This window comes from Chelonia mydas, chromosome 26, assembly GCF_015237465.2.
Source record: "Chelonia mydas isolate rCheMyd1 chromosome 26, rCheMyd1.pri.v2, whole genome shotgun sequence".
Classification (NCBI taxonomy): domain Eukaryota; kingdom Metazoa; phylum Chordata; order Testudines; family Cheloniidae; genus Chelonia; species Chelonia mydas.
Window position 1 is genome coordinate 13,338,838 of NC_057859.1, and position 26,557 is coordinate 13,365,394.

The 26,557-nt window shown below is 48.1% G+C and overlaps 1 protein-coding gene across 5 annotated transcripts in view; it reads right to left on the reverse strand.

Annotated features, from left to right (window-relative positions):
• TCF7L1 (transcription factor 7 like 1) overlaps positions 1–26,557 on the reverse strand; it is a 102,015-nt gene that overhangs the window by 42,399 nt on the left and 33,059 nt on the right. The window contains exon 1 of one of the 5 annotated variants that reach the window (XM_037886428.2): positions 3,239–3,352. The exons of the other annotated variants lie outside the window; for them this stretch is intronic. The gene's annotated coding sequence lies outside the window, so the exon portion shown is untranslated. Of the gene's footprint in view, positions 1–3,238; positions 3,353–26,557 lie in introns of those variants that run through there. 5 annotated transcript variants of the gene reach the window in all.

Sequence of the window (26,557 nt, forward strand, 5' to 3'; positions counted from 1 at the left end):
CATCGGACAGAAAGGTGTCTGGACAACAGCGAAGATATGCCGCTTGATTCCCGGGGATGGGAACGCCACTCCAGCTGCCAGAGCCAACATGTCCGCATCAACACCCTGCCCCTCACCAACCTCATCCCCAGAACCTCTGCTCCTTCAGTGCTCCCACTACACGCAGGGAGGTCAATGCTCCTCCTCCCCCACCCCCAGACCTGTTTGGCACTCTCAGCACTCCCTCCATCAGCTCAGTGCTCTGGGTCCGCTGGCCCAAGTGGGGCACAATCAGCCCCCCAAGACCAAAGCGTGCAATGTAAAATGTTCTCACAACACCCTGCACCCCAGAGTATGCAACGTGCAAGGCAGCGACGGTACCTCCTCCGTTACACATGTACTCCTACGCCACATCCCCACGCTGACGCAAACACGCAACCCCCGTCACCCACGTGCTCCCCCCTCCAGAATCCCTAGTGACAAACACACAGCCCCAGTCCCCCACACTCCCACCTAGCATCCCTGCAGTGACAAACACAGAGCCCCAGTCACAAATGCTCTCCTGCCCTGAATTCCAGCAGTGACACGAATGTACAACCCCAGTCTCTCTTTCTCTCTCACACACACCCCCTCCGCCCCTTCTCAAATCGACATGAATTCAGGTCCCTGGTCCACACGCACTCCTGCTCTGAATATCCCATATTCTCTGGGAATACCCCCCGCACAGGAAAACTCGACACCCAGGTACAGAGCTGTTCTTCCAGCTCTGGGCCCAGAAGCAGGAGACGTTCCAGCGAAGAGGCAGATCTGCACCCAGGCGATTATGCACTCCTGCAAAGCCCGACTGGGACACGGGCACACCTTAGGGCAGTGCCTGCCCACACAGCCTCTGAACTGGGGAAGCCCAAATTGCCTCCTTCTGTCCAGTGCAGGGATGAACCTGACCCGAAGACTTCGCCAAGCATACCCCAGCTGTAAGTTCATCCATTCTGCCAGTCCCCCCAGCCAGCGGCCCTCACATCTCCCGCTGTGAAATGGTCATTCTGCCATGAAAGCAGCTGGATATGCTGCTTCACTTACTTGTCTAAGTTCCGTCCAGCTTTTATAGCAAGAAATCCATTCACCGGGTGTCCAGCTGAAGAGGCCCGGCAGGTTTGGCTGAGGCCACTAGGTCACAGTTCAGAGGGTTTGTTGCAGCACAGGTAACTTAGCACATGAAACTAAACCAGTTTAAGCATGATTTAAACCAGATTAAGTGCAACTGATGCAACTGGGTCACTTTCAGTTACGCTGGGGCAGATTGCCCAATACAGCCCGAAGTGAGAAAGTACAGCAGCAGTGCGTTCAGTGGGCTGGCAACACACAGCTGTAATGGGCCAGATTTTCCGAGGGAAACACCCCCCCCAGCCCAGACCCTTGAGGACAACGGTGAATGCCACCCCACGCCTCATTGAGAACTCAGCACTTTTGAAAATCCAGCCTTGTATCTCTCTCTCACTTGACCCACTCATTGCTGATGAATCCAGTGTCTGGCAGGGACTGGGGCAGGGATCCAAGGGTGAGCTGAACTCGCTGATGCTCCCTCTGGATAAGACAGAAACAAGGCTGGTAGGTTGGAAGAGACAGCCTTTAGTTAAGAGTACGGGCCCAGCCTTTGCTCCTAGCACTTGCAGTCCGGGGTCCTGCCTGCAGCGGCTGTCAGACCATCATGCAGGAGGAAGGAGCAAGGAAACCTTTTTCTAGCTTGAGCAAAAGCAGAGAATGCGACCATCTCTTTTGGACGAGGGGACCTTCGCATGGTTATCCGGGGGCAGCACCTCAAACGGGCACAGGCACCGGTGCTCGCCTGGAGCAGTGCCCCCAGCCAGCCCAGACCTGTGAGGACATGAGGGAGGCATAAAGCCATTGTTACCCCCTGCCCCTGGCAGTGCTGTGCACAGTCCCACTCAGGAACAATTTTACAATGTATACACAGGGAGGCTTTGCCATCAGTGGATTATGGGAGAGAGCAGGGCCCCCGAGAGCTGCTGTCTATAAGGGGCTTGTTGGTGAGGGATTCCTTATCCCCATTGTGAAGCCCTATGGGGAAGGACAATACAGCTGCACATTTGGGCCCTCCAGGGAGAGGCGGCCTGGGTTAAGTGGTGAATCCTTGTCCTTTATGTAGAATCGGGCCTGGGAATCTGTAACCAGATCTCACCCTGAAAAGCTCCTAAAAAGGCCAATTATGGAGGAGGCAGGGAGCCAGGGTCGTCATCTGTACAAGGAGTATGTTTGGTATGCAGCTGGCCCCGTGACCCTGCACTAGCTCTCAGAGCAGTGACCTGCAGTACACTCTATACTCACACTGGAGTAGAAGTAGTTTCCTAAACTGCTGCTTTGATGTTCTCTCCAAACCCGGAGATCAAAGAAGCCGGGATAGAGTGGGGAAGTCCCTGGATCTGGCTGCTGTACACATCCAATCTGTTTCAAAACATTGAGTGGTGATCTGAGTTCACTCTCCTTTACTGCAGAGTCATTTTAAAGGGAGACGCACAACACCCATCTCCCTGTGGCAGCAGTCACACATCCCACTGGTGAGTCAGCTTTCTGCTGGCAGTGGCTACAGTCGAACGGGCCGCGAACCCACGTGCCCAGAGAAGACGTGCAGAAAGCTCTCCCCGGTTCGTCATTTTCCAGCTGGTTTATTTACTGAGCCTCCCCCTCCCTTCCTTTCCCCCAGAACACTCCGATCACAAAGGGGGCTTTCTAATCTATTTGGTAAGTGGAGAAGCTGCGGGGGGAATGGGGGACGGTGCCTCTAGGAAGGACGTATAAAGGCTGCTTCTCATTTCAAACAATTTAGAAGGCCGGTGGGGGGGAGGCTAGGGGAAGGGGGGGGCCCTCTCAAAATATACAAAGAGGGGGATCTAGCTAATGGTTCAGTGGCAATGTGGAAAAGTGAACTCCCCTCCGAGCAAGAGACAGTGCCTCTCAGACAGACACTCACTGTACAGCCATGTGCAAAAATGAGTTAATGGCATATTGAAGCTATAAAAGTTTCAAACTAGTTACATTCCAGAGAGATTAGAACAGGCCCTGGTTGCTCGTTACCACCCCCAACGCTCCCCTCCCCAAGGGGAGGGCGATGAATAGGATTTTAACCATTTCTCTGCCCACATGCTGTTGCACCACACACACGGCACAATGCACCCCACTGTCTGCACATTAACCTGCCATTCGCCAGACAGCTTCCCCCTTGCTGGGGATTAACACTCACCAATTCAAACAACAGCCCTGTGGCCCTGCAATCCTGTTCTTGAGCAATAGGATGCAGAGAACAAGCCTCGGTCTGCCCTGCGCTGTAACAATCACTCTGCCACTGGCAAGCCAGGCTCTGGCAGGGAGGAAGAGCTCACTGCAAACTTGGGGTGGATGGACACGCTACAGGATTTGTTAATGCCCAATTAGGAACTTTATCGGCCGGATTTCCTGCCCCTTCCACACACAGGAACAGAGTGAAGTCTTTATCCCAACACAAGTTGCTAGACAGACTTTAGCCAGTGCCCTAAAAGCAGGAACTTCTCTGGCTCTTCCACAGCGGGAACAACTTTCCAACACAGAGATCGCCTTGTGGACATCTTACTCTCACTTGCCATCGGATAACGTCCCCAGGGCAATTGCCTAGTGAGAAGTAACACTGGGAAGCATTTCATGTATTTTTAACACTTTTAATCTATTAGCCCTCTTTTCCACTCTGGGAGACAAAATTTTGTTTTCTCTTCACTTGGCATAAAACCTGGATGTAAAACAGCTTTCTGGACTGTATCGTCATCAAGGTACTGGAGAAAGGTCCTAGTTTGCAAGGATTGTATCATACACACAAAGCCATAATGAGGGGAAAGATACAGTGATGCCTCTAGTGTGACAAAGTGGGATTTTTGTAGTATTTTTTATGAAGCCGATGTGTGCCTCAATTTCCCCTATACAGTGCATTTAGTATCCAGTGGAGTGGGGGGGAGGGATTAAGTTTGCTCTCAGGGCAGAGTAGGTGTCACCTCCCTGTTTGGGTGGAATGAAGAGTCATTAAGGAGGGGGCTGAAACCAACACGTATCAACAAAGGGGGCCAGAGAGACAACATAAGGTCCAATGACCCATGGATTTCCCCACCTCTCAGGAGGGAAGCTGAGCAAAGACCCCAGTGTGAGAACAAAGGACTGGAGAGGTGCGAGGTGAGGGGGGTAAGAGTTGGCTGCTGGAAGGAGTCGGGGCTCTCACCTGCAGGGATCTGATGAAGGTCAGAGAGAGACAGAGCTTGAACCATGGGGTTCACCACAGCTTGGCTGGGCTCTGGGCTGACCAGAATGGTCTATGCTTTAACTTTCAGTTCTCTGTGCTAACGTACGGACCTCCTATGCTGTGTTCCCAGTGATTAATAAACCCGCCTGCTTGGACAACGCGGTTGGAAGGTCCCTGCAAATGCTGGGTGAGGCGCATTAATCCCCGAAGAGCGTACACGTCTCCACCAGGAGTTCCTCAGCTGGACTCGCTGAACAGAGCTCACGGTGTGACGCAGGAATGCTGGAGCCCCAGAGGTTCAAACGAAAGAGGCCACATGGCCTATCCTGGGCAGGAAGAGTGAGACCCGTGGGGATCTGGCACCCTGAAGGGCTTCCTCCTCGAGGCTGTTGCAAAGCTGGGGCATAGCACTGACCCTGTGGATCTATGACACCTTGTACTTTGACTTTAGACTGAACCTAAAAATTTGCACCTTTTGCCTCCACATCCCAGTTTAGGGGAGTTCCTCCTCCTTAGTGGATCATGGTCTAGTGCCACTTACTATCTTGCTGGCAGCATCCATAGTCAGGGATTTTAACCAGCTGAGTAGCATTGGGTCAAAAAGCCATCTATGCGTGTTCTGACTAAAAACATCCCCACTGGATGACAATTCCCCACTAATTACATATTCTAGGTAACCATGTAACCAGCCTGTATCTGTAGTTTTAAGAGGGTTTCATGGATGTGTTCTTTGTTCTTTGAATTTTAATTTCCTCTGATGTAGTGTCTGGGCCACTTGATTTCTTCAGTTTGAGCTGCTGGATGGTCCTTAATGGGTGTCCTCCAATTGTATTTGTCTTGTTCAAACTGTGACATAAGATTTAGGGGTTGGTTCCTGCATATAAGACTGCAAAATGTTCTGCCGAGATTTCCGCTTTCTGGACTGGTGTGAGGACAAAGGTGTGGGCAGTCAAGCCTAATGGGTAGCATCGAGCGCCAGGGACCAGAGCCAAGGGATCAGAGCTGGAGATGGAGTCAGGAGTCAAGCCAAGGGTTGGAAGCCAGAGCCAGAGGATGAGCTGGAGTCAGAATCAGGAGTCAAGAGTCGAAGCCAGAATCAGAGATAGGAGTATGGTGGAGGAGCAGGAGCGGAGGAGGATCTGGAACAGGGAGGGTAGGAAGAGGCTGGGATGCAGGAATGCAGGGTTCAGGAGTCAGACAAGTAGGCAAGGTTCTAAATGACAGACAGCCAGGGATTCACCTAGCTGCTCGCACAAATTCCTGTGCCAGTCGGTAGGGCCAGACGTCTCCCACAATCTGGAGCTTCATAGGTGGAGCCCTAAATGAGCTAGAGCTCTGCTAGTCCTCTGATTCCAGTGAGCCGCCCATGGCGGCCGCAGTCTGAGCAGTGCTGGGGACCCACGGTTGAGACCCACGATCCCTCACACCTGGCAGCTTTTGGCTGTTATTATTGGTTAGCATCCCACAGGCCCCCCATCAGATCAGGAGCTCAGTGAGCTGAGCACTGCACAAACTCAGACAGAGATCGTCCCTGCCACTTTCCAGGTTTGCCAGAGGAGCAGGTGTCTACTGAGACTGCAGCTTGTATCAGTTTCTCCTTTCCCTCCTATTCTCTGCCTGTGACACAGTAGTTTAGTCTCCTGAGGGTTGTAAATGGGTTTAGTGTGAGGGTGCTGGGTAGTGTCGGTGGCCTGTGCTATACAGGAGATCAGACAAGGTGATCTGGTGGTCCCCTTTGGCCATAAATCTATGACTTGTTCTTCTGAGGAAGCCCTGGTCTGTAGTTCCTCAGCATCCCATGCTCCTTCAGGTTCCTGTGGAGTGAGGCGCCGTAGTTCAGGTTGGAAGAGCTCCCTTACTTTCCCTCTGTTTTGATAGTCTACTCCCTACCATGTACCTTGCTTCCACTTCTTTTGAGCTGCAGTTTTCTCTCACACGGTTAGGGATTGTGTTGACCTTCAGATGCGAGGTTGATGTCATGTGTGGTTTGGCTGAACCGTTTGTTTAGGGACATCTCAGTCTGGTTTTCTATGTTGGGATTTTTGGTGTTCCTTTGGGTTTTTCATTGCATACTTTTGTCCATATAATTCCTTTGGTCGTTGGTGGAGATTTCTGTGGTGTGTGGTTAGCTGATATGGTTTGTTCAGCTACAGGACGCTCTGGCTATGCGCTGACAGACATGGCTGTGGATTGACTGTTAGTGTACCTCATGTTCCTGGCAACGCTCACCATGCTGGTTACTCACGTGGTCTCCCTGGCAGCGTGGTCTGAACCACCAGAACTAAATCAAAGGAAAACAACTGGTAGCTAAGAATAAACTCTGAGTGCCTGTAAGAAAGTGAATCCCAAGAGCCATCCCGCAAATGCACAGGGCAGCACAGCTTTTGCTACTGGCTTTGTCACTGTTCCTGCTTGACACCAAAATTGCTCAAGTAGCTAAAAACGCCTGCTTAACAAACGCCTGCTTCCCCTGCTCTCTGCCACAGAGCTGACCAAAATGCTTCAACCTTAGTTACTTCTAGACTAGACTTCTGCAACATGGTCTGCCAGGGACCAGCTGTGAATATCGCCACGGGTTCAACTCCTAGAGCAACGGTGCTCTGCACTGACTCTTTGGCCACTTTCAGACAGAGTTCGAGGTGCTGCAGACAATTCTCAAAGCTCTTAATAGAATGAGATCGAGTTCGCTCACCGACTGCTTATTCCTGGCCACGCCGCAGCAACTACAATCAACAGGGACCATGAGAACGGAAAACGTTCTTGGTAGAGGGCTCTGGGCACTGGAACTCCTTAACGCCAGGCAGCAGGACGTGTCTGAACCTTGACCACTGTTAGAACACAGCAGAAGCCCCATCTCTTTTCACAGGCCCTTCCAAGCGAGCTGCTAAATATCCGGCACCATCCTCCAGAGAGACAGGCACCACGGAGCCCACGTAGGGTATCAGATAAATTGAGGGAGGGCGGAGAGATCTTGCCATTTGGGACAGAGCCAGCGAACCTCATACAGTGTCTGTGATGGCTCCTAGAGACTATGGAGATAGATTAGAAAGACAGACACTCCCTCCAAGACTACTTTTTAATGCAGCTATTCTTAGGTTGTTCGTGTTTAAGGCTGGCTGTGCCTAGAGTAATAGGAAAAGGGGAAGAAGGAAAGGTGAGTGGCATGGGAAAGTGGGGACAGAAGAAACAGAGAAGTCAGAGAAAACAAAGAACATTTATCTGATAGCAATGACAGCACTTCCTGGTCTTGCATTTGTCAGCACTAAATTTCACGTGCCATTACACTGCCCATTCAGAGGGACCTAACAAAGCCAGGTGAAATTCCTCACAGTCCTCTCTGGATTTGACTAATCTGAATACTTAACTTTGTGCCATCTGTAAATGTTTCCACCTCACTGCTCACCCCCACTTTCCAGATGATGAGTAAAAATACTAACCAAATCCAGCCCTGATACAGAACCTTGAGGCATTTAGCCCCATCATATTTCCCATTTATAGGAGTTAGTCCCACTATGAAAATTTCTAAAATTAACCCTGTTGTTGCCAGTTGAGAAGGGTAAAGTCCCAAGTCTCCAACCAAAGGCCCTGGCTGTTCTATTCCTTATATTTGCAGTATATGAATTCTGGAATCTGGGTGCTTTAGAGTCACAAAGAGTACGTCTACACTGGGAAAATGAAGTGTGCTAGAAACCACAGCAATTCACACATTTTAATTAACATGTTGTTAAATACCACATAGCACCTAGTGTAGATAGAGAGTAACACTTCACTCAGACACTCAGGAGCCTAATCGTACTGAGCAGAGCAAGGTCTGGTCTATACACAGCTACGCTGCTGTAGCCCTGTAGTGTAGACATTTGCTACAGCGAAGGAAAACCCCCTACCAATGCGGTAGTAAATCCACCCCCCTTGAGAGGCGATAGCTAGATCGATGGAAGAACTCTTAGGTTGACCTAGCGGTGTCTATATGGGGGCTTAGGTCAGCTTAACTATGACTCAGATCTTGTCCACACTAGAACTTACTTTGGTATAATTTACGTCGCTCAGGGGTGTGAATAATCCACACCCCTGAGCGACGTAAATCGTACCGATCTAAGCGCCGTTGTAGAGAGCGCTAGGTCAGCAGGAGAGCATCTCCCACCAACACAGCTATCACCTCTTGTGGGAGGTGGAGTAATTAAGCCACAGGGAAAGCTCTCTCCTGTCGGTTTAGAGTGTCTTCACCAGAAGTGCTACAGTGGCACAGCTGTGCCCTTCCATCAACCTAACACTGTCCAGACGAGGACTTAGGTCGACTTAACTACATTGCTCAGGGGGGTGGATTTTTCACATCCCTGAGCAAGGTAGCTGGGTCTATCTAATTTTCTAGTTAGACCTGCCCAACGCACCTCTACGCTATTATAACTGCATCCACAGCAGGGGGCGTTATGCCAGTGTAACCATATTTCTAGAGTTAAAGCGGTACAACATTTGTGTGTAGACTAGGCAGTAGGCGCCCAAGTCACTTTACGTGCTTTAGAAAATTTTTCCCCAAGAGAGTCATGTTTAAAGATGTGTTAGCTGGTCTGTGGGGAGGGAAGGGCACTGCCTTGCTGATTAGCCCTTTACTGCTAAAAGGATAAATCACTGGATCTACTGGGGATGGCAGAGGGTCCCTTTTGGGGCTATCCAGAAGAGCGGAGGATAAGATCAGTGTTGTTTGCATGGCAAGCTGGGGACAAAGCTGAGTGCTGGTGGGCAGGAGAGCTGCTACAGCATCCCCTGACTGACTGGACTTGTCTCTACTACACTTTTTTCACCTCGTTAAAGCGATTACCAGTTTGTGGACACGCCCCAAACCTTTGTGCTTTACCTGCGGGCTCCCCCACATCTCAAATCCACCTTCGCTCAATCTGGAGGAAAGCACAACATTTGTAGTGTGTCTAGTGCAAGCAAACCTAGAGTGGGGCAATGCTAGAGGCTTCACTCATGGGCTACCTTAGACCTTCCCCATGTGGCGGGACCTCACGAGCATCTCTCTTATGAGAGTTACATGACAGAGGCTTGGGAGCCTAGCAGAGGATTGATAAGGGAGGCTTGGATGTGGACAAATTGGAGAGACCAGAGGAGAGCAACAAAATGATAACAGGTTTAGAAAAGCTGACCTCTAAGGAACAGTTAAACAGCTAGGCATATTTTATTCCTGAGAAAAGAAGACTGAAGGGGCTGATAACAGTCTTCAAGTATGTAAAGGGACGTTATACAGAGGACTCAGATCAATTCCTCTCCGTGACCACTGAAGGTAGGACAAGTAGTAATGGGCTTGATCTACAGCAAGGGAGATTTAGATTAGGTATTAGGCAATATTTTCTAACTATGAAGATAATTAAGTATTGGAATTGGTTATCAAGGGAGGTTTTTAAGACAAAACACCTGTCAGGGATGGTCTAGGTTTACTTGGTCCTACCTCAGTGCAGGGGGCTGGCTAGGTGACCTCTCGAGGTCCCTTCAAGCCATACATTTCTGTGATTCTGCAATAACCAATGGGCTAGGTGAGAGCAAGTCTAGAAGCAAGATTAGAGCTGCCTGTCAGAGGAATTGCAGTTGTTTATGGACAGGAGAAGTGTTAAAGGAGAACCCTACTTTCAAAGGACATCCCCATTTGTACTGTGGCAGACACACTGCTGAGCAGTGTGGGAGATCAGGGTTTGTTTGTTCTGTGAGCAGTGTCAGGTTTGCAGGTTTGACTGTCTATAGAATTAGGGACAAGGGAGGCAAAAGGAACAGAAGGGAGGGAGAAGAGGAGAAGAAAAAGAGAAATAAGCACCAACTGTCCCCTCAGGCAGGGGTGGGGGAGTTTGGACAGAAACAGAAAACAAGTCTTAGCCCCTAGGCAGCATGTTTTCAAAGGAGAAGGTACATAACTAACAGGCTCACTTCATACACCAGCTGCCTTCCCATGTCTTGCCAGATTCCTAGAGATTACAAACCCCACACTGACAAGTCTGAACTGGCTGGAAAACCTGTCCCCAGTCCCCACTCACCTCCCCCCCGCCCCACACCCATTATTCATGGGCTCTCCCACCCCACCCCACCCCACCGCCACCAGAAGCCTCTTCTTTCCTTTGTCTGTTTACACAGCTGTGAAATTAACTGACAGGTCACCCATTCCCCCTCCCCCACCCCAACTACTCCAAGCCAGAGAGCTACACCAGATCCAGTCGGATCTCTGCTAAACATTCCCATATTCCTGGAGGGCTCAGCACTCAGGCACGGTCTGCAGTTTATTTGGGACGTAACACTGACAGAACACAGGGTTTTCTCTTTTCTTTTGCAAACACAAGCTAACTGTGATTGTTTTACACCCTCTACAGCTCCAGCAAGAGATTCTGCCCCCAGGTCCCTACGCCACAAACCCAGAATCTGACTTTAAAAAAACCCAAGCAAACCGAAAAAGGGAAAACTTCTCCCAACTGGACCACGTCCACAGGAATGAGAGATTCCAAGGCAAAAGCAAAGTCGCCCGTGTTCCTGAGCAGCCAAAGAGTGCTGAAAAGTTGCACTTCAGAGGCAGTCCTTCTCTGGCTCACAAGGAGTGTTGTTAGCACGTTTCTGCTAACACAGGCTAACAAACACAGCTGAAAAGTCTAACAAAGACACTGTCTTTAGCATATACTAGGCTGGATGAGTTTAAGGGCTTGTCTCCATGGGAGAATTATACTGGCATAAGCCAAAGTTGGGAATGTAAACCTCTATGGTTATACCAGTATAACCCCTTGTGGCCACAAGTATTCTAGTATAAGGCCCTGTCTACACCTAACCTGCATCTACATTGTGGGTTAGAGCAGCATAGCTACAGAGCCACAGAGATGCTGCTATAGCCTATGTAGTGTAGACCAGCCATTACAGTGCCTTTTTTGGTTTAATTTATGTAAGTTGGGAAGGGAATTAAGCTAAATCCCCAAAAGCCTCTCTTATATAGGAATTAAGGAGTGTCCACCACATGGGCGGTTATTCCAGTATAACTATATTAGCTTAACTTGTCACACTTTCCCACGTGGCCAAGGCCTAAGTCTAGAGAGGGAGCCTAGATTTTAGATAACACATGCTAACACCACACCTAGGCTAGACAATGCCTGAGATTGCAGGGGAGCAGAATGTATTTATTTAAAATAGATATGCCCATATCTCTAAGTTCTCAAGGAACTAGGTGTGCATCCCACCCCCAAGTGTTCTGTCACAGAGGGAACAGACCCTTGCCCCATATTCATTCCCCCTTCTAGTTTTACTCAGAAAGCCGTGAAGAACCTGTATTTTCCCTTGGGTGGGGTCAGGTCAGAGGGTTGCAGGGGTTTTTCTCTTCAACCTAAACTTTATTATTATTTTGAACAGTTCTTGTAGCTTGTAGCGCATTATTCACACATCCAAGCAGTCCCACACCCTCTCCTCCCCCACAGCACACATACATTGCCCTCTAGTACCGATTCACAAATTTGATTACGATGATGTTAAAATAAAAAGAAAACAGTATAGAGTTTAAGCACAGAAGTTTCTGCTGATTAGGGAATAACGTACAGATTATCAAGGGGTGTGAAGTTCGGTTTAGGATTGGATGGCATAAGGAATACATAATCTGCAACATCCCCAATTGGGGGTTAAAGGTTAACGGGTCAAAGTACAGATATTGAGATATGAGGGTATGTTGTTCATAACGGCTATGTTCAGGTGTGGAGTATAATGAGTGGATACGATGATGAGGATGGATTTACCCTCATTTGGTGAGATTTAATGTTCAGTGAGTTTATGGTTCCAGTTCATATGGTCCAATGGAAAAAGTCTCTCGGTCCCTTTCCCGTAGTTGATGCATGATATCGTTCCGCCTCATGCCTCCTGGTACGGTCGGTGGCCAGTGAGGTGTTTGTTGTAGATGTCCCTGGACCATCGGATGGTGTCCTAGTACTAACTCACCCATTGCCAACCCCTCTGATCAGAGCTGCAAGCCACAGCATTGCCATGCGACCCAGCAGACCTGACGGCATGGCGGAGAAATGCTGCAGCCCAAGGCCAGAGCAAACTCCAGCTAGCCACAACAAACAGGCTGTTACTCCTGCATGCAACACAGAGCCTTGGGAAGCTCCTGAAAGGCAGTTGGGCCTCTCGCCCCCATGGGAAAAGGGAATGAGACCGAACATGGGGGCTGCAAATCCAGGCATACCAGGGTGGTGGCAACAAGTGGGTCAAAGGCCAGCCGGCCGGCCTGCTCTGGTTTCCATGGATATGTGGCCTATTCATACAGTGCACAGAGGGCTCTTCACAGCCACTTACACACAATTGAGCTATTACTCAAAACTCCGCAGGGCTGTTTCTGGAGCACAAGACACTAGACAGGGGAGAGTTTAATGGAGTTGATTAAAATCGCTGTCGGGGAATTAGCACTGAACAGAATCAGTTCTGGAAGAGGTCGGGGGAGTCAGACTCGCCTCGTCTTGGCATTCGGCAGCAGGGTAAATCCTAGAGCCTGCAGCTGCCCCCGTGCCCCAGAGAGAACCCTTGTCCCCACCGTCACCTCCCCTCCCGCAAAGGGTGATCCTCGATCATTCATATACCTTCCCCACTTCCCCGAGGGAAACCCCAGACCATACAACCCACCCCTTCCTGGAGAGCCTATGTCATCCCCAGATCCTTTACCTCAGGCCACCATTCCCCAAACTCACCTCCCCAGACAGATTGCAGAGACTGTGTCCTGTATGCCCCACCCAACCCCAGACTACTCCCTTCCCACATTCATTTCCTCTCACCTGCTTTGCTGGAGAGATTTGACTGCTTGATTCAATCGCCTCTGTCAATCATCCACATCCCTGCCCTCCTGAGAGACTCCAAACCCTACAGCCTCCCATCTCTACCCCAGGAGTATCCCGAAAGGACTGCCATTCCCTTTCCTTTGCTGAGCTTTCACAAAGCGACTCAAAGCTGTGCAAATCTGGCTTGAAAGGGGTGTGCTTATTGACAAGCCCCAAGGTTCACAATGGTTTTGCATTTGAACAAGTCCACTTTCCCCCTGGCTGAATTCCATTGTGAGTCCACAGGCAAAGATCAGGTTTGACAGAACCAGCAGGGAATCCCTGGAGCAACAGAAATGTGATTTCAAGGCAACAAGTTTATTTTATATGACCCAAACAAAGTGACACCAAGAATTAAGGCTGCCTAAGACTTTCCATTCTAAAGCATCAACTTAGTTAGTTGCATAAAGCTTTCTCCAAGCGATCCCTTTTCTGCTGACTTAGGCACGCCGGCTCTCAGCCAGAGTGTGATCTCTTCCTGGAAGTTTCATCAGGAAAGGATTCAAGCATGGAAGGAGTAGGGGGAAAAGGTGTTGTTTTTTTTTAAACTAAAAATAAAAACACTTTAGCATCTCAGAGGGAGGGAGTAAAATCCTGACATTTGTCAGTGACATAAGCCATAATCCAGCAAAGTGGTTAAGCACATACCTAACATTAGTCCTACTGAAATCAAGCTAAGTCCCATTGAAGGTAAGCTCTTTGGCACTGGGACCACCTTTTTGTTCGTGTTTGTACAGCACCTGGCACTATGGGGTCCTGGTCTACAACTAGGGCTCCTGTGTGCTACTGCAACACAAATAATAAAGATAAATGCACACGCTTAAGTGCTTTGTGGATCAGGGCCACAGTCCCTGGTTTGTAGCTATCCCTTTCAATGCCTGGAGGAAATCAGAATGGGTATGGTAGAGCTATATGATTTAAAATGTAACTATGAGCATATGCACGGAATTATTATAAACAAAACTAATCATCTCCCTGTATTCTGTCGGCATGACCCATGCTGGTGCATAGAACCAGGGAGAAAAATCTCCATGCAATCAGATCATGCTTCAGGATTTCACTAGCTGGGCACATATGCATAAGGAAGTGGTGTGAAATTTCATTTTAATAGGCAAGGGATTATGGAATATGATCTGTGAAGGTGCATACGGAAGGAGGTATGGCTGTGAAGGAATCTTGTCTTGTTCCATGAGATGTATCTTTGTTCCTTTATTTTTCCTTTCAAAAGAGTAGGAAATTCCATTACAAAACAATCACCATGCAGTAGAACTATGGAGGAATGGCACGGTCGGACAAAGAGACAGGTTTTCAAAGTGCTCTAAAATCCACACTCCTACTCAGATAGGCCTGAAAATTGCTAGGAACATAGGAATTTCCAGAGTGGAACAGACCCAAGGTCCATCTCGCTCCGTATCCGGTCTCTGACAGTGGCAGCACCAGATGCTTCAGAGGAAGGTGTAAGAACCCCATAGTTAGCAGAACAGGAGTCAGCCGAGGACCCAAGGTAGAGTCTGTGGTGCAAAATTTGAGGTCTTTTGGTTCGGGGTACAAGATGCAACATTCAGACCAGCTTGAAATCTAATATTCCAGCTAAGGACCTAGAGTACAGTTTGGGCAGTTTGTTTGGTCGTGAGGTTTCTGACCTCATGACCTCGTTTGGTCACGAGGATCAATTTTTAATTAACAAAATGTTCTAAAATGTACTTGCAGAGCCTGACTGGTGGACAATTGTCTGTAGGTGAACCATGGTAGCAAGTGGTGCAAATCTGGGCGGTTCCCGAGAGAAGAGCCTGTCCTGCAATGACATATGCTCTAGAGTCTGGCACTCAAACTGCCCCAAAGCTCATCCAATATCTGGCACCAAGAGCCCGTCTAAAACGCACGGATGTGCTGAGATTCCCTTTTCCTCCAGTGGTGTCCCTGGATTTCACTCAGGGGATCTTCTCCACAGCCTGACTTCCACCCACAGCTGCCCCTCAGTCATGCCCCCACCTCCTAAAAAGAAACAAGGAAAACCCACCCCCTAAAAACATAATTACTGTGCAGTGAAGGTTATACAAGCACTCAGCACTGTCCTTCGCTCCCCAGACCCTTCCCGAACGCGAGAGTTTAATTCCCAGAACTCAAAGGATGGCAATCGAGGAAACAGTGTTAACACACTTTCCACCCAGCAGAGCCACCCACCCTGGGATAGAACAGCACCTCCCCTTCCTAAACAAACCTGCCATTGTCTCGATGCTCAGCACAGCTCCAGATCAGCTCTCCTAGTCACACAGTCCAACAGGCTATGCTCTGTGCAGCACCATGGAGCTGGAGAGATCTTATTGGAGACTGACAGAGGCACAGAGATCTCCCTGAGGAACTTCTTAGGACAGGGATCAAAGAGGGCAGAGTTAAGGGTACCTGGTTATGTTGGGTGCGAAGTGTCACTGTAATGCCACATTTCCTGGTTTGCTAACATCTGAGTTCTGGGCAGTAACTTCTCACACTTTGGAAGGGCATGAGGAGCACAGGCCAGCGCTGTTTGCCTGCAGTTACAGAAGATGTCTGCATATATGTAAATAGATATGGTGCCAGTAGATGGTGCTCAAGAATATGTAGCACAGTTCCTAGGTTTTGCAGGACGAATACAACATCTTCTTGTAGTGCTCTGTGCATTCCCCTCTTTGTGCAGCTCTTTACATCAGTTCTTAACACGGTTTGCTAGAAGTGAACGAGTTATTTACTGCTTTAATTTTTTGCTGTGGCTGACCTGAGGCATTGAGTCACTTCAGCCACGGCTGTGAGCACATCTCACTCCCTGTTGTGATGCAAACACACAAGGATCCCTGTGAAAACTGGAGATTCTTCCTAGTTAGCTAACAGATGAAGAAAGAGATGCAACTAAAATGTTAGATGTTTTAAGGAAAATACTTTGTGCCTAAATGCAATATAATCTAGGAGAGGTATATTTTTGATATGTCTGATCAAATAAAATTGAAATTATCGGTATGCAACTGCAAAGAGGCTGTCCCAGTTAGCCTCTTCATGCAAATCTGGCGTACTAACACGTGACATTTATTACAGCTCCAATAGTTTTACGCACCAAAGATAAGGAAGCAAGAAGCCATATGCTGTGACAGTCAAAGGTGGAACTTCAACATGTTATTTTATCTACCACGGCAGCGTGCAAGCAAAGAAACAGCAACAAAAACTGAAGGCATTGGAAGCAGAGGAAAATTTGCACCACAAAGAAAGATAAAAGTGGACTGACACAAGCAACAGGGCAGTGGTCTTCAGAGAGAGGCAAGCAATGCATGTATTGAGGGAGAAACTGGAAAGGAAATAGCCCACATATGGTACCACATAAGCTTACTGAAGATCAATCAGTTTGCAGCAGAGTTTGCAAACAGAAGCAACAGCCCACTGTAGCGTCTCATCTCCCACTACACATGGACTATCCTGCTTTCAGCAAAAGACCTTTGAAGCCAGTAAGAGTGGGAAAGGTAGCTGAACCAATTAAACAGCATTTAAAATTTTGGGGGCCCAACTCATGATTTTTCAACATTTGTGGTTCGCAATAAAGGCACGCGTGCAGAGTAGCACCATGGCTAGGGTGACCAGATCACAGCAGTAAAATATCGGGACACACTGGGGTGCTGTCAGCCTTGCCCACAGTCCACCCCCACTCCTCCCAGGCTCCACCCAGGTCCCGCCCCCTCCCTGCTCGGCCCCCCCCGCCACCGTGCCATTTCTCATCCCCCGGCCCACCGCTGGCTTGCTGCATCCCTCCTCAGTCCTGCACCCACCACCCGCCTCTTCACCCTCGCTGCCTGCCACTTGCCTTTTCACCTCCCCCCCCCCGCCTGCCACTCGCCCAATGGCGCCAACTTCCCCTCTACCTCTACTCGCCTTCCCCCTGCCCCTGCACCGCCCCCATTCCACCCCCTTTCCCCAAGTCCCCGCCCCTGCCCTGCCCTGCCTCTTCTCCGCCTCCTTCCCTGAGCGTGCTGCGTCCCCGCTCTTCCCCCTCCCTCCCGGAAAGTCCTAAGCGCCACCAAACACCCGTTAGGCAGCGGGAAGCGCTGGGAGGGAGGGGGCGGAGTGGGGACGTGGCACGCCGGTGGGGGAGCTTGACTGCCAGTGGGTGCGGAGCACCCGCTAATTTTTCCCTGTCAGTGCTCCAGCCCCAGAGCACCCATGGAGTCGGCGCCTCCCTCCTGCTCGCCTCTTTACCTAAACATCGGGACAAATGGGGTCCCAATCGTACATCAATCGGGACGCGGGACAAAGGATTAAATATCGGGACAACATCTGGTCATCCTAACCAAGGCCTACCTGGTAGAAATACAAGGAAACCTCTACTGTTGCAACTGTGGTTTCCTAAGAACAACCAAGGAAGACCTAGTCTTGAGGGACAACCCAAGTGAGACCCTCCCACCCCAACATAGAAGGGAAGCAGGGGAGTTTGGCAGCGAGTGTGACAGAAGTTCATCTATCCTCAGGAGCTGGCAAAGGTGATGCCAAAAAAAGCCAGCAGTACAGAAATCTCCAGAGGGCAAACGGCAGGAGAAGGGACTCGAAATACAACCACACACAGTGGAAGAGCAGCGAAGTTACTTAGTAATTTCAGAGACTCTATAATTATACTACAGTTAAGCTCTTATGTAGCAGCAAGGGCAAGTAACACTTTCTACCATTTCTAATTGTCTGGGAGACTCAGAGTACGTCTACACTGCAACAAAAGACCCGCGGCACAGCTGTGGCTGGGGCATGGATCTCAGAACCTGGGCTTCAGCCTGAGACAGCTAACCCAGTGCCACAGGTTTTTTATTGCAGTGTAGACATACGTCCAACCCCATCCTGGCTAACACGACTTGACCTGTACAAGCCTTCGTCACCTCCTGCCTGGACTACAGTGATGCACTATACCGATGAAGCCATCAGTCCTTAAGAAACTCCAACTAATAAGAAATGCTGCAATGCATCCCCTCAGCAACACCAGCTACCATGTGCACATCTAACCCGCTCTCCACTTTCTACACTAGCTTCTCAGAGGATATCGAGACAATAATGCACCTCATCGTCAAGGTGCTCAATGGGCTGAACTCAGCATAGAGACGAAAGCTCTGGGACCACGACGGAGGTTGACAACTCTGCAGGCCCAAAGGAACTTTCTACCACAAGAATAAAGCTTGTCTGTGCAGAAGACTGAGTGTCCTCTGGGGCTGGTCCCAGATGGTGGAACGAACTCACACAGGAACTAAGGACCAACGCAAGCCTCCTGCTCCAAATGCAAGCGCACTTGTCTGACATCCACACACAACAACGTGGACATATACAACAACTGAAATTAAAACAAAAAAAACCCTGTTCAAACAAAACGCTTCCATTGCACACACAATTCTTCCACAGGGAAAGGATGAAAGAATGAACAAACCAGGCGACAGATGTTAGTCATATTGCTTAATGCATGACTGGAAGGTGCTCAGATGCTCCAGTGAGGAGGGTGGTCAAAGAGCCTATTATAGAATAGAATTGAAATTAGTCTGTTACCATGTATTAAATGTAAACAGATACAGGGACAGTAGATGACTCTCAAGAATACGTGGCACGGTTCCTCCATTTTGCAGAATCACTAAAACAGGGACTTAGTTTTACAGAGTAAGGTCAGCACTATAGCTAGGTAGGGCATTTTTCATTAAAGTTGTTTTCATCAAAGCCAAAACATTTTGGAGGCATTGCTTTTCCAATGAAGAATGAAAATAAATTTCAAAACCTCAAAAGTTGTCACAAAAAACTGAATTGTTGTCTTCCAGTCAGTTCTATTCAATACAACAAACGATTCAAGAGATTGTTCGGCTGATATAACTCCTTTCCCTAGCCATAGCAATGGCAGTTCACAATGGGAGGTTACCGTCTTTGTTGACTTAATCCACAACTACAATGTGTGGTGCTTTCTGCACCCCTTTGTGGTGAATACATGCCAGGGCACATTCACAAATGAACCGCCCCATTTCAGTGCCACAAAGCTCTGGGCGACCCTAACGTTCTTGTCTACCATCTTTATTTCACACATTAGGACCACTCACAGACATACACTGTCAACGTTGGCTGCCTGAAGTGCTTGCATAAACCCCACGTTCACACGTAAGCAAGTGGTGACCCCATTTGCTCTCACGGTTTGAGTAGTGAACTTTGAAATATGTTTTTGCATAAAACCCAAATCACTATACAAGACTCATGAAGTAACATCAGCCTTCCAACAACCTTCAAAACATGGCAATTCACTCAGCATAAGAGATTGTCAGGCTCAATTTTGGTGAGCAAAGATTTTCTTTTGGGAGGAGGAAACATGGATAAAAACACATGGAAATCTAAAGCTTGTTAAAGTGATGCTTGACTACGCTATTCTTCTGAACACATTGTGGGGTATAATTGTGTTCTCGTTTGTATATTCACTACAAAACTCAACTGCTGATGAACATGGGGAAAGAACATACATCTATTCACATTTTAAAACATTTCTTCAAGCCTGCAAGCAGATGGACCGAGTAACCCTCCCCCAAGCAAGCTATTTAACATGGATCAACGAAGCACCAAGAGACGTAAATGTCACATAGCCTCTTTGGGATCAACGTCAATATGGCGGGGGCGGGGGGGGGGGGGGGGGAGGACACCTCACCCTCCCTTTGTTTGAGTAACTCTCCATTCATCTCTTGCAAGCTCTCCGTTTTAGGGAGATCCATCTCCCAGCATAGGACTGTGTGTGGAACTATTGCCCCAAAAGCTGACTCTGGGAACGAGCACAAAACAGAGATCGTCCACTTCAAACATTTCATTCTCTAGCTAGGCCTCAGAACCCTAATTTGACCACAAAAACCTGGCCTCTGGTGTTTCTGTTATGAGTATCAGATTCCTTCAGCTGGACTTGGCCGTTTACTGCCTGAACAAATTACATTAACAATGCATAGAAATGTATACAGGGCCTTAAATACACTATAGAGCTGGGACCAAAACAAAGGCCTTGGTGTCCTAGCAACTAGCCTTCCCCCCTCCCCACAGGCTGGGCTTAGGCCCTAGCTATGAATTAAGAGCCATTGAGTTTCACTCTTTTCTGCAAACAATTAGGGACGGAGAAGTCCCAATTACAGCTGGGATTTACAGCCAAAGAAACAATCTATAAATCACTGCACCCGTCCCCCCTCTTTCCAACCAAGTAATCTCATCCAGATGTTCAGCAGCAACTGCCGAAATGTGTGGTACATTGTTATCCAACAAGACTAAGATTTTCTCTGCAAAATGTCAAGGGCTGAAGCACTAGGACTTCATACAGGCAGAAGAGGCCTTGCCAGCCTCACATGATCAACTGCAACATGTGGCTATGATCAAGTACTTCCCAGCAGGACAGAAGAAGGGCTTGATTTACTTCCACAGGTCGCATCGAATACTCCTGCAGGGATGCACCTTGCTCCTGTTGTGAGGAGAACAGTCATTTATCTTGGTCTCGCCAAAACATTCCTCTAATCTAATACCTAAAGATGGGAGCTTTTTGTCCTAATCCGTTGGTCTATGTGGTTTCCAAATACCAGCAGCCCTGTCTACCTTGAGCCATTCACAGCAGTCCTCTGACCAATTTATGGCAGCTGCATTTTAGCTCCAGAGTACAGAGTTGGGTCAACTCATCTGGGGCTTTGAAAACCAGCTGCTACATTCCAGCCAGCTTTAATGGATTTTTGGTCAATTATTTGTTTAAACTTACATACAGGTTTAGATTTCTTTTCCCATCATTTCTGTTCCATAGATTCATAGGTTTAAGGCCAGAAGGGACCATATGATCATCTAGGCTGACCTCTTGCAGAGCATGGTCCAGAGACTCTCACCCAGTGATTCCTGTATCAAACCCATAACTCCTGCTTAAGCTAGAGCTTCTCTTCTAGAAAGAGACACCCAATCCTGATTTAAAGACTTCAAATGATGGAAAATCCACCACATTGCTGGCTAAGTTGTTCCAATGGTTCATTACCCTCACTGTTAAAAAACATGCACCTCTTTTTCCAGTCTGAATTTAACTCGATCATCAAGATATTTGGGGTAAACAGAATAGTCTCCCTCTTAAAACAGCCTTCTCTTTCCACTCATATCTTTCAGTGATGTCAGAAGCACTAGATTCTGATGTTACAATGAATTACTCTGGAAAAACCTGATGTCATAAGCACACCCTATTCTATTTGCGTAAAGCACCATGGGATCTTAAATGACCACAAGTCGTCAGGACCTTGGCTTGTTAAGATGTCCACTCTGACAGCAAAGAAGCCCCTTCCCCCAGATATCCTGAGGCATTGCAGTGGTTTGGGCAGACTCTGAGGACCCATCAGCCCCATTTCCTGTAGAACTTTGAAGGTCTCACACTGAAAATTTTATTAAGATGATGTTTTAAAAAAAGTGAATGGTACAGAGTTTAAGCATAGAAGTTTCTGGTTATCAGGGAATAACGTACAGATTATCCAGGGGTGCGAAGTTCGGTTTAAGATCGGGTGGCGTAAGGAATACATAATCTGCAATATCCCCGATTGGGGGTAAAAGTTTGATGGGTCAAAGTACAGACATTGAGATATGAGGGTATGTTGTTCATATAATGTCTATACTACACCAAACCTTCCCCCGTCCCACCCTGGTTAGCTTGGGCTAATGGATGCCACTGAAAGAACTGGAGAACAGGAGGTGGCTAGTGAGAAAAAAGAAAACTTCTGTTTAGTTACGACTATTCTCAGGAGAAAGGAAAACCCAGAGGTACACCCAGTTTCACAAGGTTTGGTAAGATATTTGTGCAAGGTGCACTAGGGTGAGGCAGTGCTTTTTAAAACCCTTACTCTGCCCAGCACAGCAATCTGCATCGTATTTCAGGCGCCTCTTACAGAAACAGATCTGGAAGCCGCATGCCCCAGAAAGCCTTTTCCCCCCCTCTCAAAAAAGACAGCCACAGTCCTTCCTTTAGGGAGGTTTTCCAGATTCACTGGGCAATAGAGCCTCTTTGCTGTAACATCCCTTGTCCTGGGACACAGAAAGCACAGGGGAAGGGGGGAACCCTTTCACACTGCAAGCCTCTGAGTGCGACCCCCCCGTATACATTAAAAACACTTTTTTATATATATTTTATATATTTTTATATATGTTTATATATTTAACACCATTATAAATGCTGGAGGCAAAGCAGGGTTTGGGGTGGAGGCTGACAGTTCACAACCCCCGCTGTAATAACCTCGTGACTCCCTGAGGGGTCCCGACCCCTAGGTTGAGAACCCTTGGTTTAGAGCCTTCAATATTGTTTGAGAGCCATTGGTTCATCTGGCCCTTGGCAGCAACACAACAGACCGAAACCAACGGCAAAAATATCTGCTCGATTCCTACAATAGCTGGATAACAACAGAACAATCTAGGAGTAAGAACCTCCTCTCCCGCCCATACCTGTAAGCCCACATGCCCAAGCAGACGTACAGACCCAGATCAAGGGCAAAGCTTGGATCTGGACTGCCTACTCAGAAGGCGCCATCTGTGTTTATGAAAAAAGGGCAAGCAAGAGGACTTGGCTGAGGATAATTGAGCCGTGTGTCATTACATGCAAGAAGAAGCGACACTCCTTAGTGAGGGAGCATTAACTCCAGGGGTCTGAAAATTCCAAGTGCCATGGAGACAGATGTATTTAAGAGATCTAGGCCCCAAACCATTTAGGTAATTATAGGTCAAAACAAAAACACCTTAGTACTCAGCTGCTAGTGCAGAGCTGAGGTGTCATACGCTCTTCATGAAACAATTCCGCACTCGCTGCAACTCCTGAAAGTTTCTGATTGAGAGTGCATTGCACTCATCTACCTGAAGGTGCCAAAACCTTGAGTAACCATGGAAGGGTGTTGCCACATCCACAAGATCATAAAAATACTTTTGGCAACAACTGCAGCCCTGACAATCCAACACCACTGGCATATCCAACAAAACTCCCAAGCTGCAAATCTTTGAAACTATTGGCAGGCACATCCCCTCCCATCTGTGACACGGATACGCCCAGGCATTGCTTCCTCCACCAAAAAGCACTCTGGATTGAGTTTTATCCAGGCAGTCCTTACCCAGCCAGGCTTAAGACCCCAATGCCCAGATCCTCAAAGGTATTTAGACACTTAACTCTCAATGGGAGTCAGGCACCTAGATACCTGTGAGGGTCTGGGCCTAAGTCACTGCACTGTATCACCATGTTTGGGAGAGGCAGAAACATAGAGCTGATGGAGCTAATAGTCAGCATGAACCCCCGACCTCCGTCCACCAAGAGGAAAAGATCAACCAACACCAGCAGAGCATTCTCCGTGCTAGCCCTTGACCTAAAATCACACTGACTGGGGCAAGAATGCCAGAGGAATCCAAGCACCACCAACGCTGCTCTGTCACAGCCGTCTCGATAATTTCCCTAACGAGGCCCACTGGAACTAGGGCAATAACTTGAAAACGCATCAGCCTCAGAGGGTATAGTGTCTTGGACAAGGTCCTGATGGTCGTTTCGAATGGGATGGGATGTTGGGATCCACTGCCATCCAACTCCAATATAGGCCCCACATCTCTCTGCTAGTTTTCTCTTGTGGCCCAGGTCTAATTCACAGCTGGTAGCATCCACACCTCAGCAAGTATCACCAAAAATCTCAAGCAGAGAAGGCTCAGCATTTATACCCTGGAACAAAGCATAAAAAATGGCGTCCACTGGAGGTGCAAGAGCGCTTTCGCGCGAGGGTGTCATCATCAGGTCTGTCTACGTAAGGGAGCACACCCTCTGCCTCCCTCAGTTCCTCTCCCTAGCCTAGAGTCCTGAAATGAAAAAAGACTCTGAGACAGACGGGGAGGTGGGTGACGTGGGTGGGCAGCGTCAACGAACAGAAGCAACTCTCAAAGAGCGAGTTACTGGGAGGTAACCCCTCTTTCTTCTTCTTCCACGGCCTGCGCACATTCCCACTACTGTAGTGCACAGACAGCTCAGTCCAGTCCAGTCCAGAAAAACAAAACAAAAAACCACACATCTGGATTTTTCACAACTATCACCATGTAGCAAAATCACTTCCAATAATTAGGATTTTGGGGATGCTGATTAAATTTTAAAAATTTGGCCTGTTTCCTCCAGATGTAAATGTACAGTAAGCGTGTTTTTCATTCAGTGTCTGGGAGATCATTTTTAGGTATAAGAGGGACTGCATTTTAAAATGAGACCATGGGATATTTGTTTGTTCAAAAAGGATCCAATGCCAGAAGGGATTGTTTAATCTAAACATCAAATACTGGTTTTAGCAGAGCAGAGAAAAAAAATAATGAAAACTGAGACCTCCTAAAGCCAAAGCTTTCTCATCTCTCTGCGGATGGAGCCAGCCACTAGTAAATTTCTGAATGACAATTATTCCAAGCGTATTTAGAGACTCTCCATTGCCCATTGTCATTATTTACACCTGTACAAAATAGGTGTAAAATGTTTCCATTCTGATTTAAGCCTTGCCTACAAGGGAAATTTTTTTCAGGATAGCCTAAGGTGTGACAACTACCCAAAGTCCACGTCCCAGCCAAGCTTTCCAAACCTCAGACACTTACAGAGAGGAAAGGTTTTGGTTTTCCCATTGCAACTTAAAACCAGCTGAATGGGTTTTCTCAAAACTCTAAAACACAAAAATGTCACCCTGGGAAAGATCTTGAAAACGTTAATGTAACTGTTTTGGAGAATTCAGAGTCATGAAACAGGGAGTTAGAAGGGAAACCGCTTTGGAGACTCATCTATAGGGGACACTTCTTGACATAAATCACCAGGATGGCTGCATGATCCAAAGACATAATAAGCCACTTGGTCTTCCAAAAAAAGATACAAGAAACACCAGGTGGCGAGTTACCCTACACAACCCCCAGCAAATACACTGAACACGAGTTACACCCAACCACCCCTCAAGCACATATACCAAACTCTAGACAGCGAACACCCCAACACATGGAGACACGGAAGGCTTTGGAACAACTGACACAGCGAGTGATGAGAGCCTAGGCTGGTCCCAGAACACTCGCCAACACTCCACGCCAATCCCTTTACTGTTGGTTTTCTTGGCGACGTGTCAAGCCGCCTTTGATTAGCAGAGTCATTAAAGGCGACGGCTGGTGTCAAGCCTCATAAGCTAAGAAATGCAGAGTGCTGAGTTGGCCAGAGCATCCCCATTTGCCCCATTCCCACCCCACATCTACCCATCGTTCCCCACAATTACCCGTCATTCCCACTGCTTTTCTTGGGCACGGGGGAACAGCATCCACTCAAAGCTCCCCTGCTCTTTGTCATTTGTCAGCCTCTCCTCGGCTACGGGCAAGTCCCCACGCTGAAAGTTTTACTGACTGCCCAGTGGCTTTTGTCTGCAGCTTTCAGCTCCTGTCCGTCAACCTGAATGGCTCCATTCATACCCATTCATCCACAGTCAATATCCAAGCCAACTGGATACAATCAGTCGAGAGGGCTCTCCCCCTGCAAACGAAAATCCCACCAGCTCAGCCTGCCTTCAGAAGCCCTTGATTGTTCCCCTTCTCCCCCCACTTCCCCCCACCACGAACCCTCCCCAGCCTCTAGTTAGCTAGACCAGAAAGGACGTGACATGGAATGACCATTTGGAGGTACAGTCACTTTACAAACCACGTAATGAGGATTTAAGAATGAAGTGCAAAAGGAGCGAGTGCATATTTAAAACCAAATTCAATCTAAGGACTGCTGGGGGGCCCGTGTCTAATGCAGGCCTAACTGGGGCAGGACTCGACCTGGCTGGAGAAATAAAGCAGGCACATTGTCTCTCCCCTGCCAGTGCCAAACACCACAAATTGCCAGACCCAAAAATATGTGATTACAAATAAAAATGTGAGAATTATTAGGATTAATTATTTGCGCTACCCTATGACCTAGGAGCCCCAGTCATGGACCAAGGTCCCATTGTGCTAGGAGCTGTACAAAGACAGAACAGGAAGATGGTCCCTGCCCCAAGACGCTTACAATCTAAATATAAGACAAGAGACAAAAGATGGATGCAGACAGATGGGGGAGTACAAGGAAACAATGAGACAATACTGGGTCAGCCTGATAGGCAGTGGGCTCTGTACACCAGCAGCCAATCAAACGGTGTGGCTATTAAAAACACATGAAATTCCAAGTGGGAGGAGAGGTCCTGGTTCTCGTTTCCCTGGACCATCCATATAGAAATCCATCCATGTCGACAGCCTGTAGGAATGCTCGGTGGATGATTGGTACTTTTCTCACCTGTACTCTGTGACAATGAGCAGATTACATGCTTTTCTAAGGTTTCAGAGTAACAGCCATGTTAGTCTGTATTCGCAAAAAGAAAAGGAGGACTTGTGGCACCTTAGAGACTAACCAATTTATTTGAGCATGAGCTTTCGTGAGCATCCGATGAAGTGAGCTGTAGCTCACGAAAGCTCATGCTCAAATAAATTG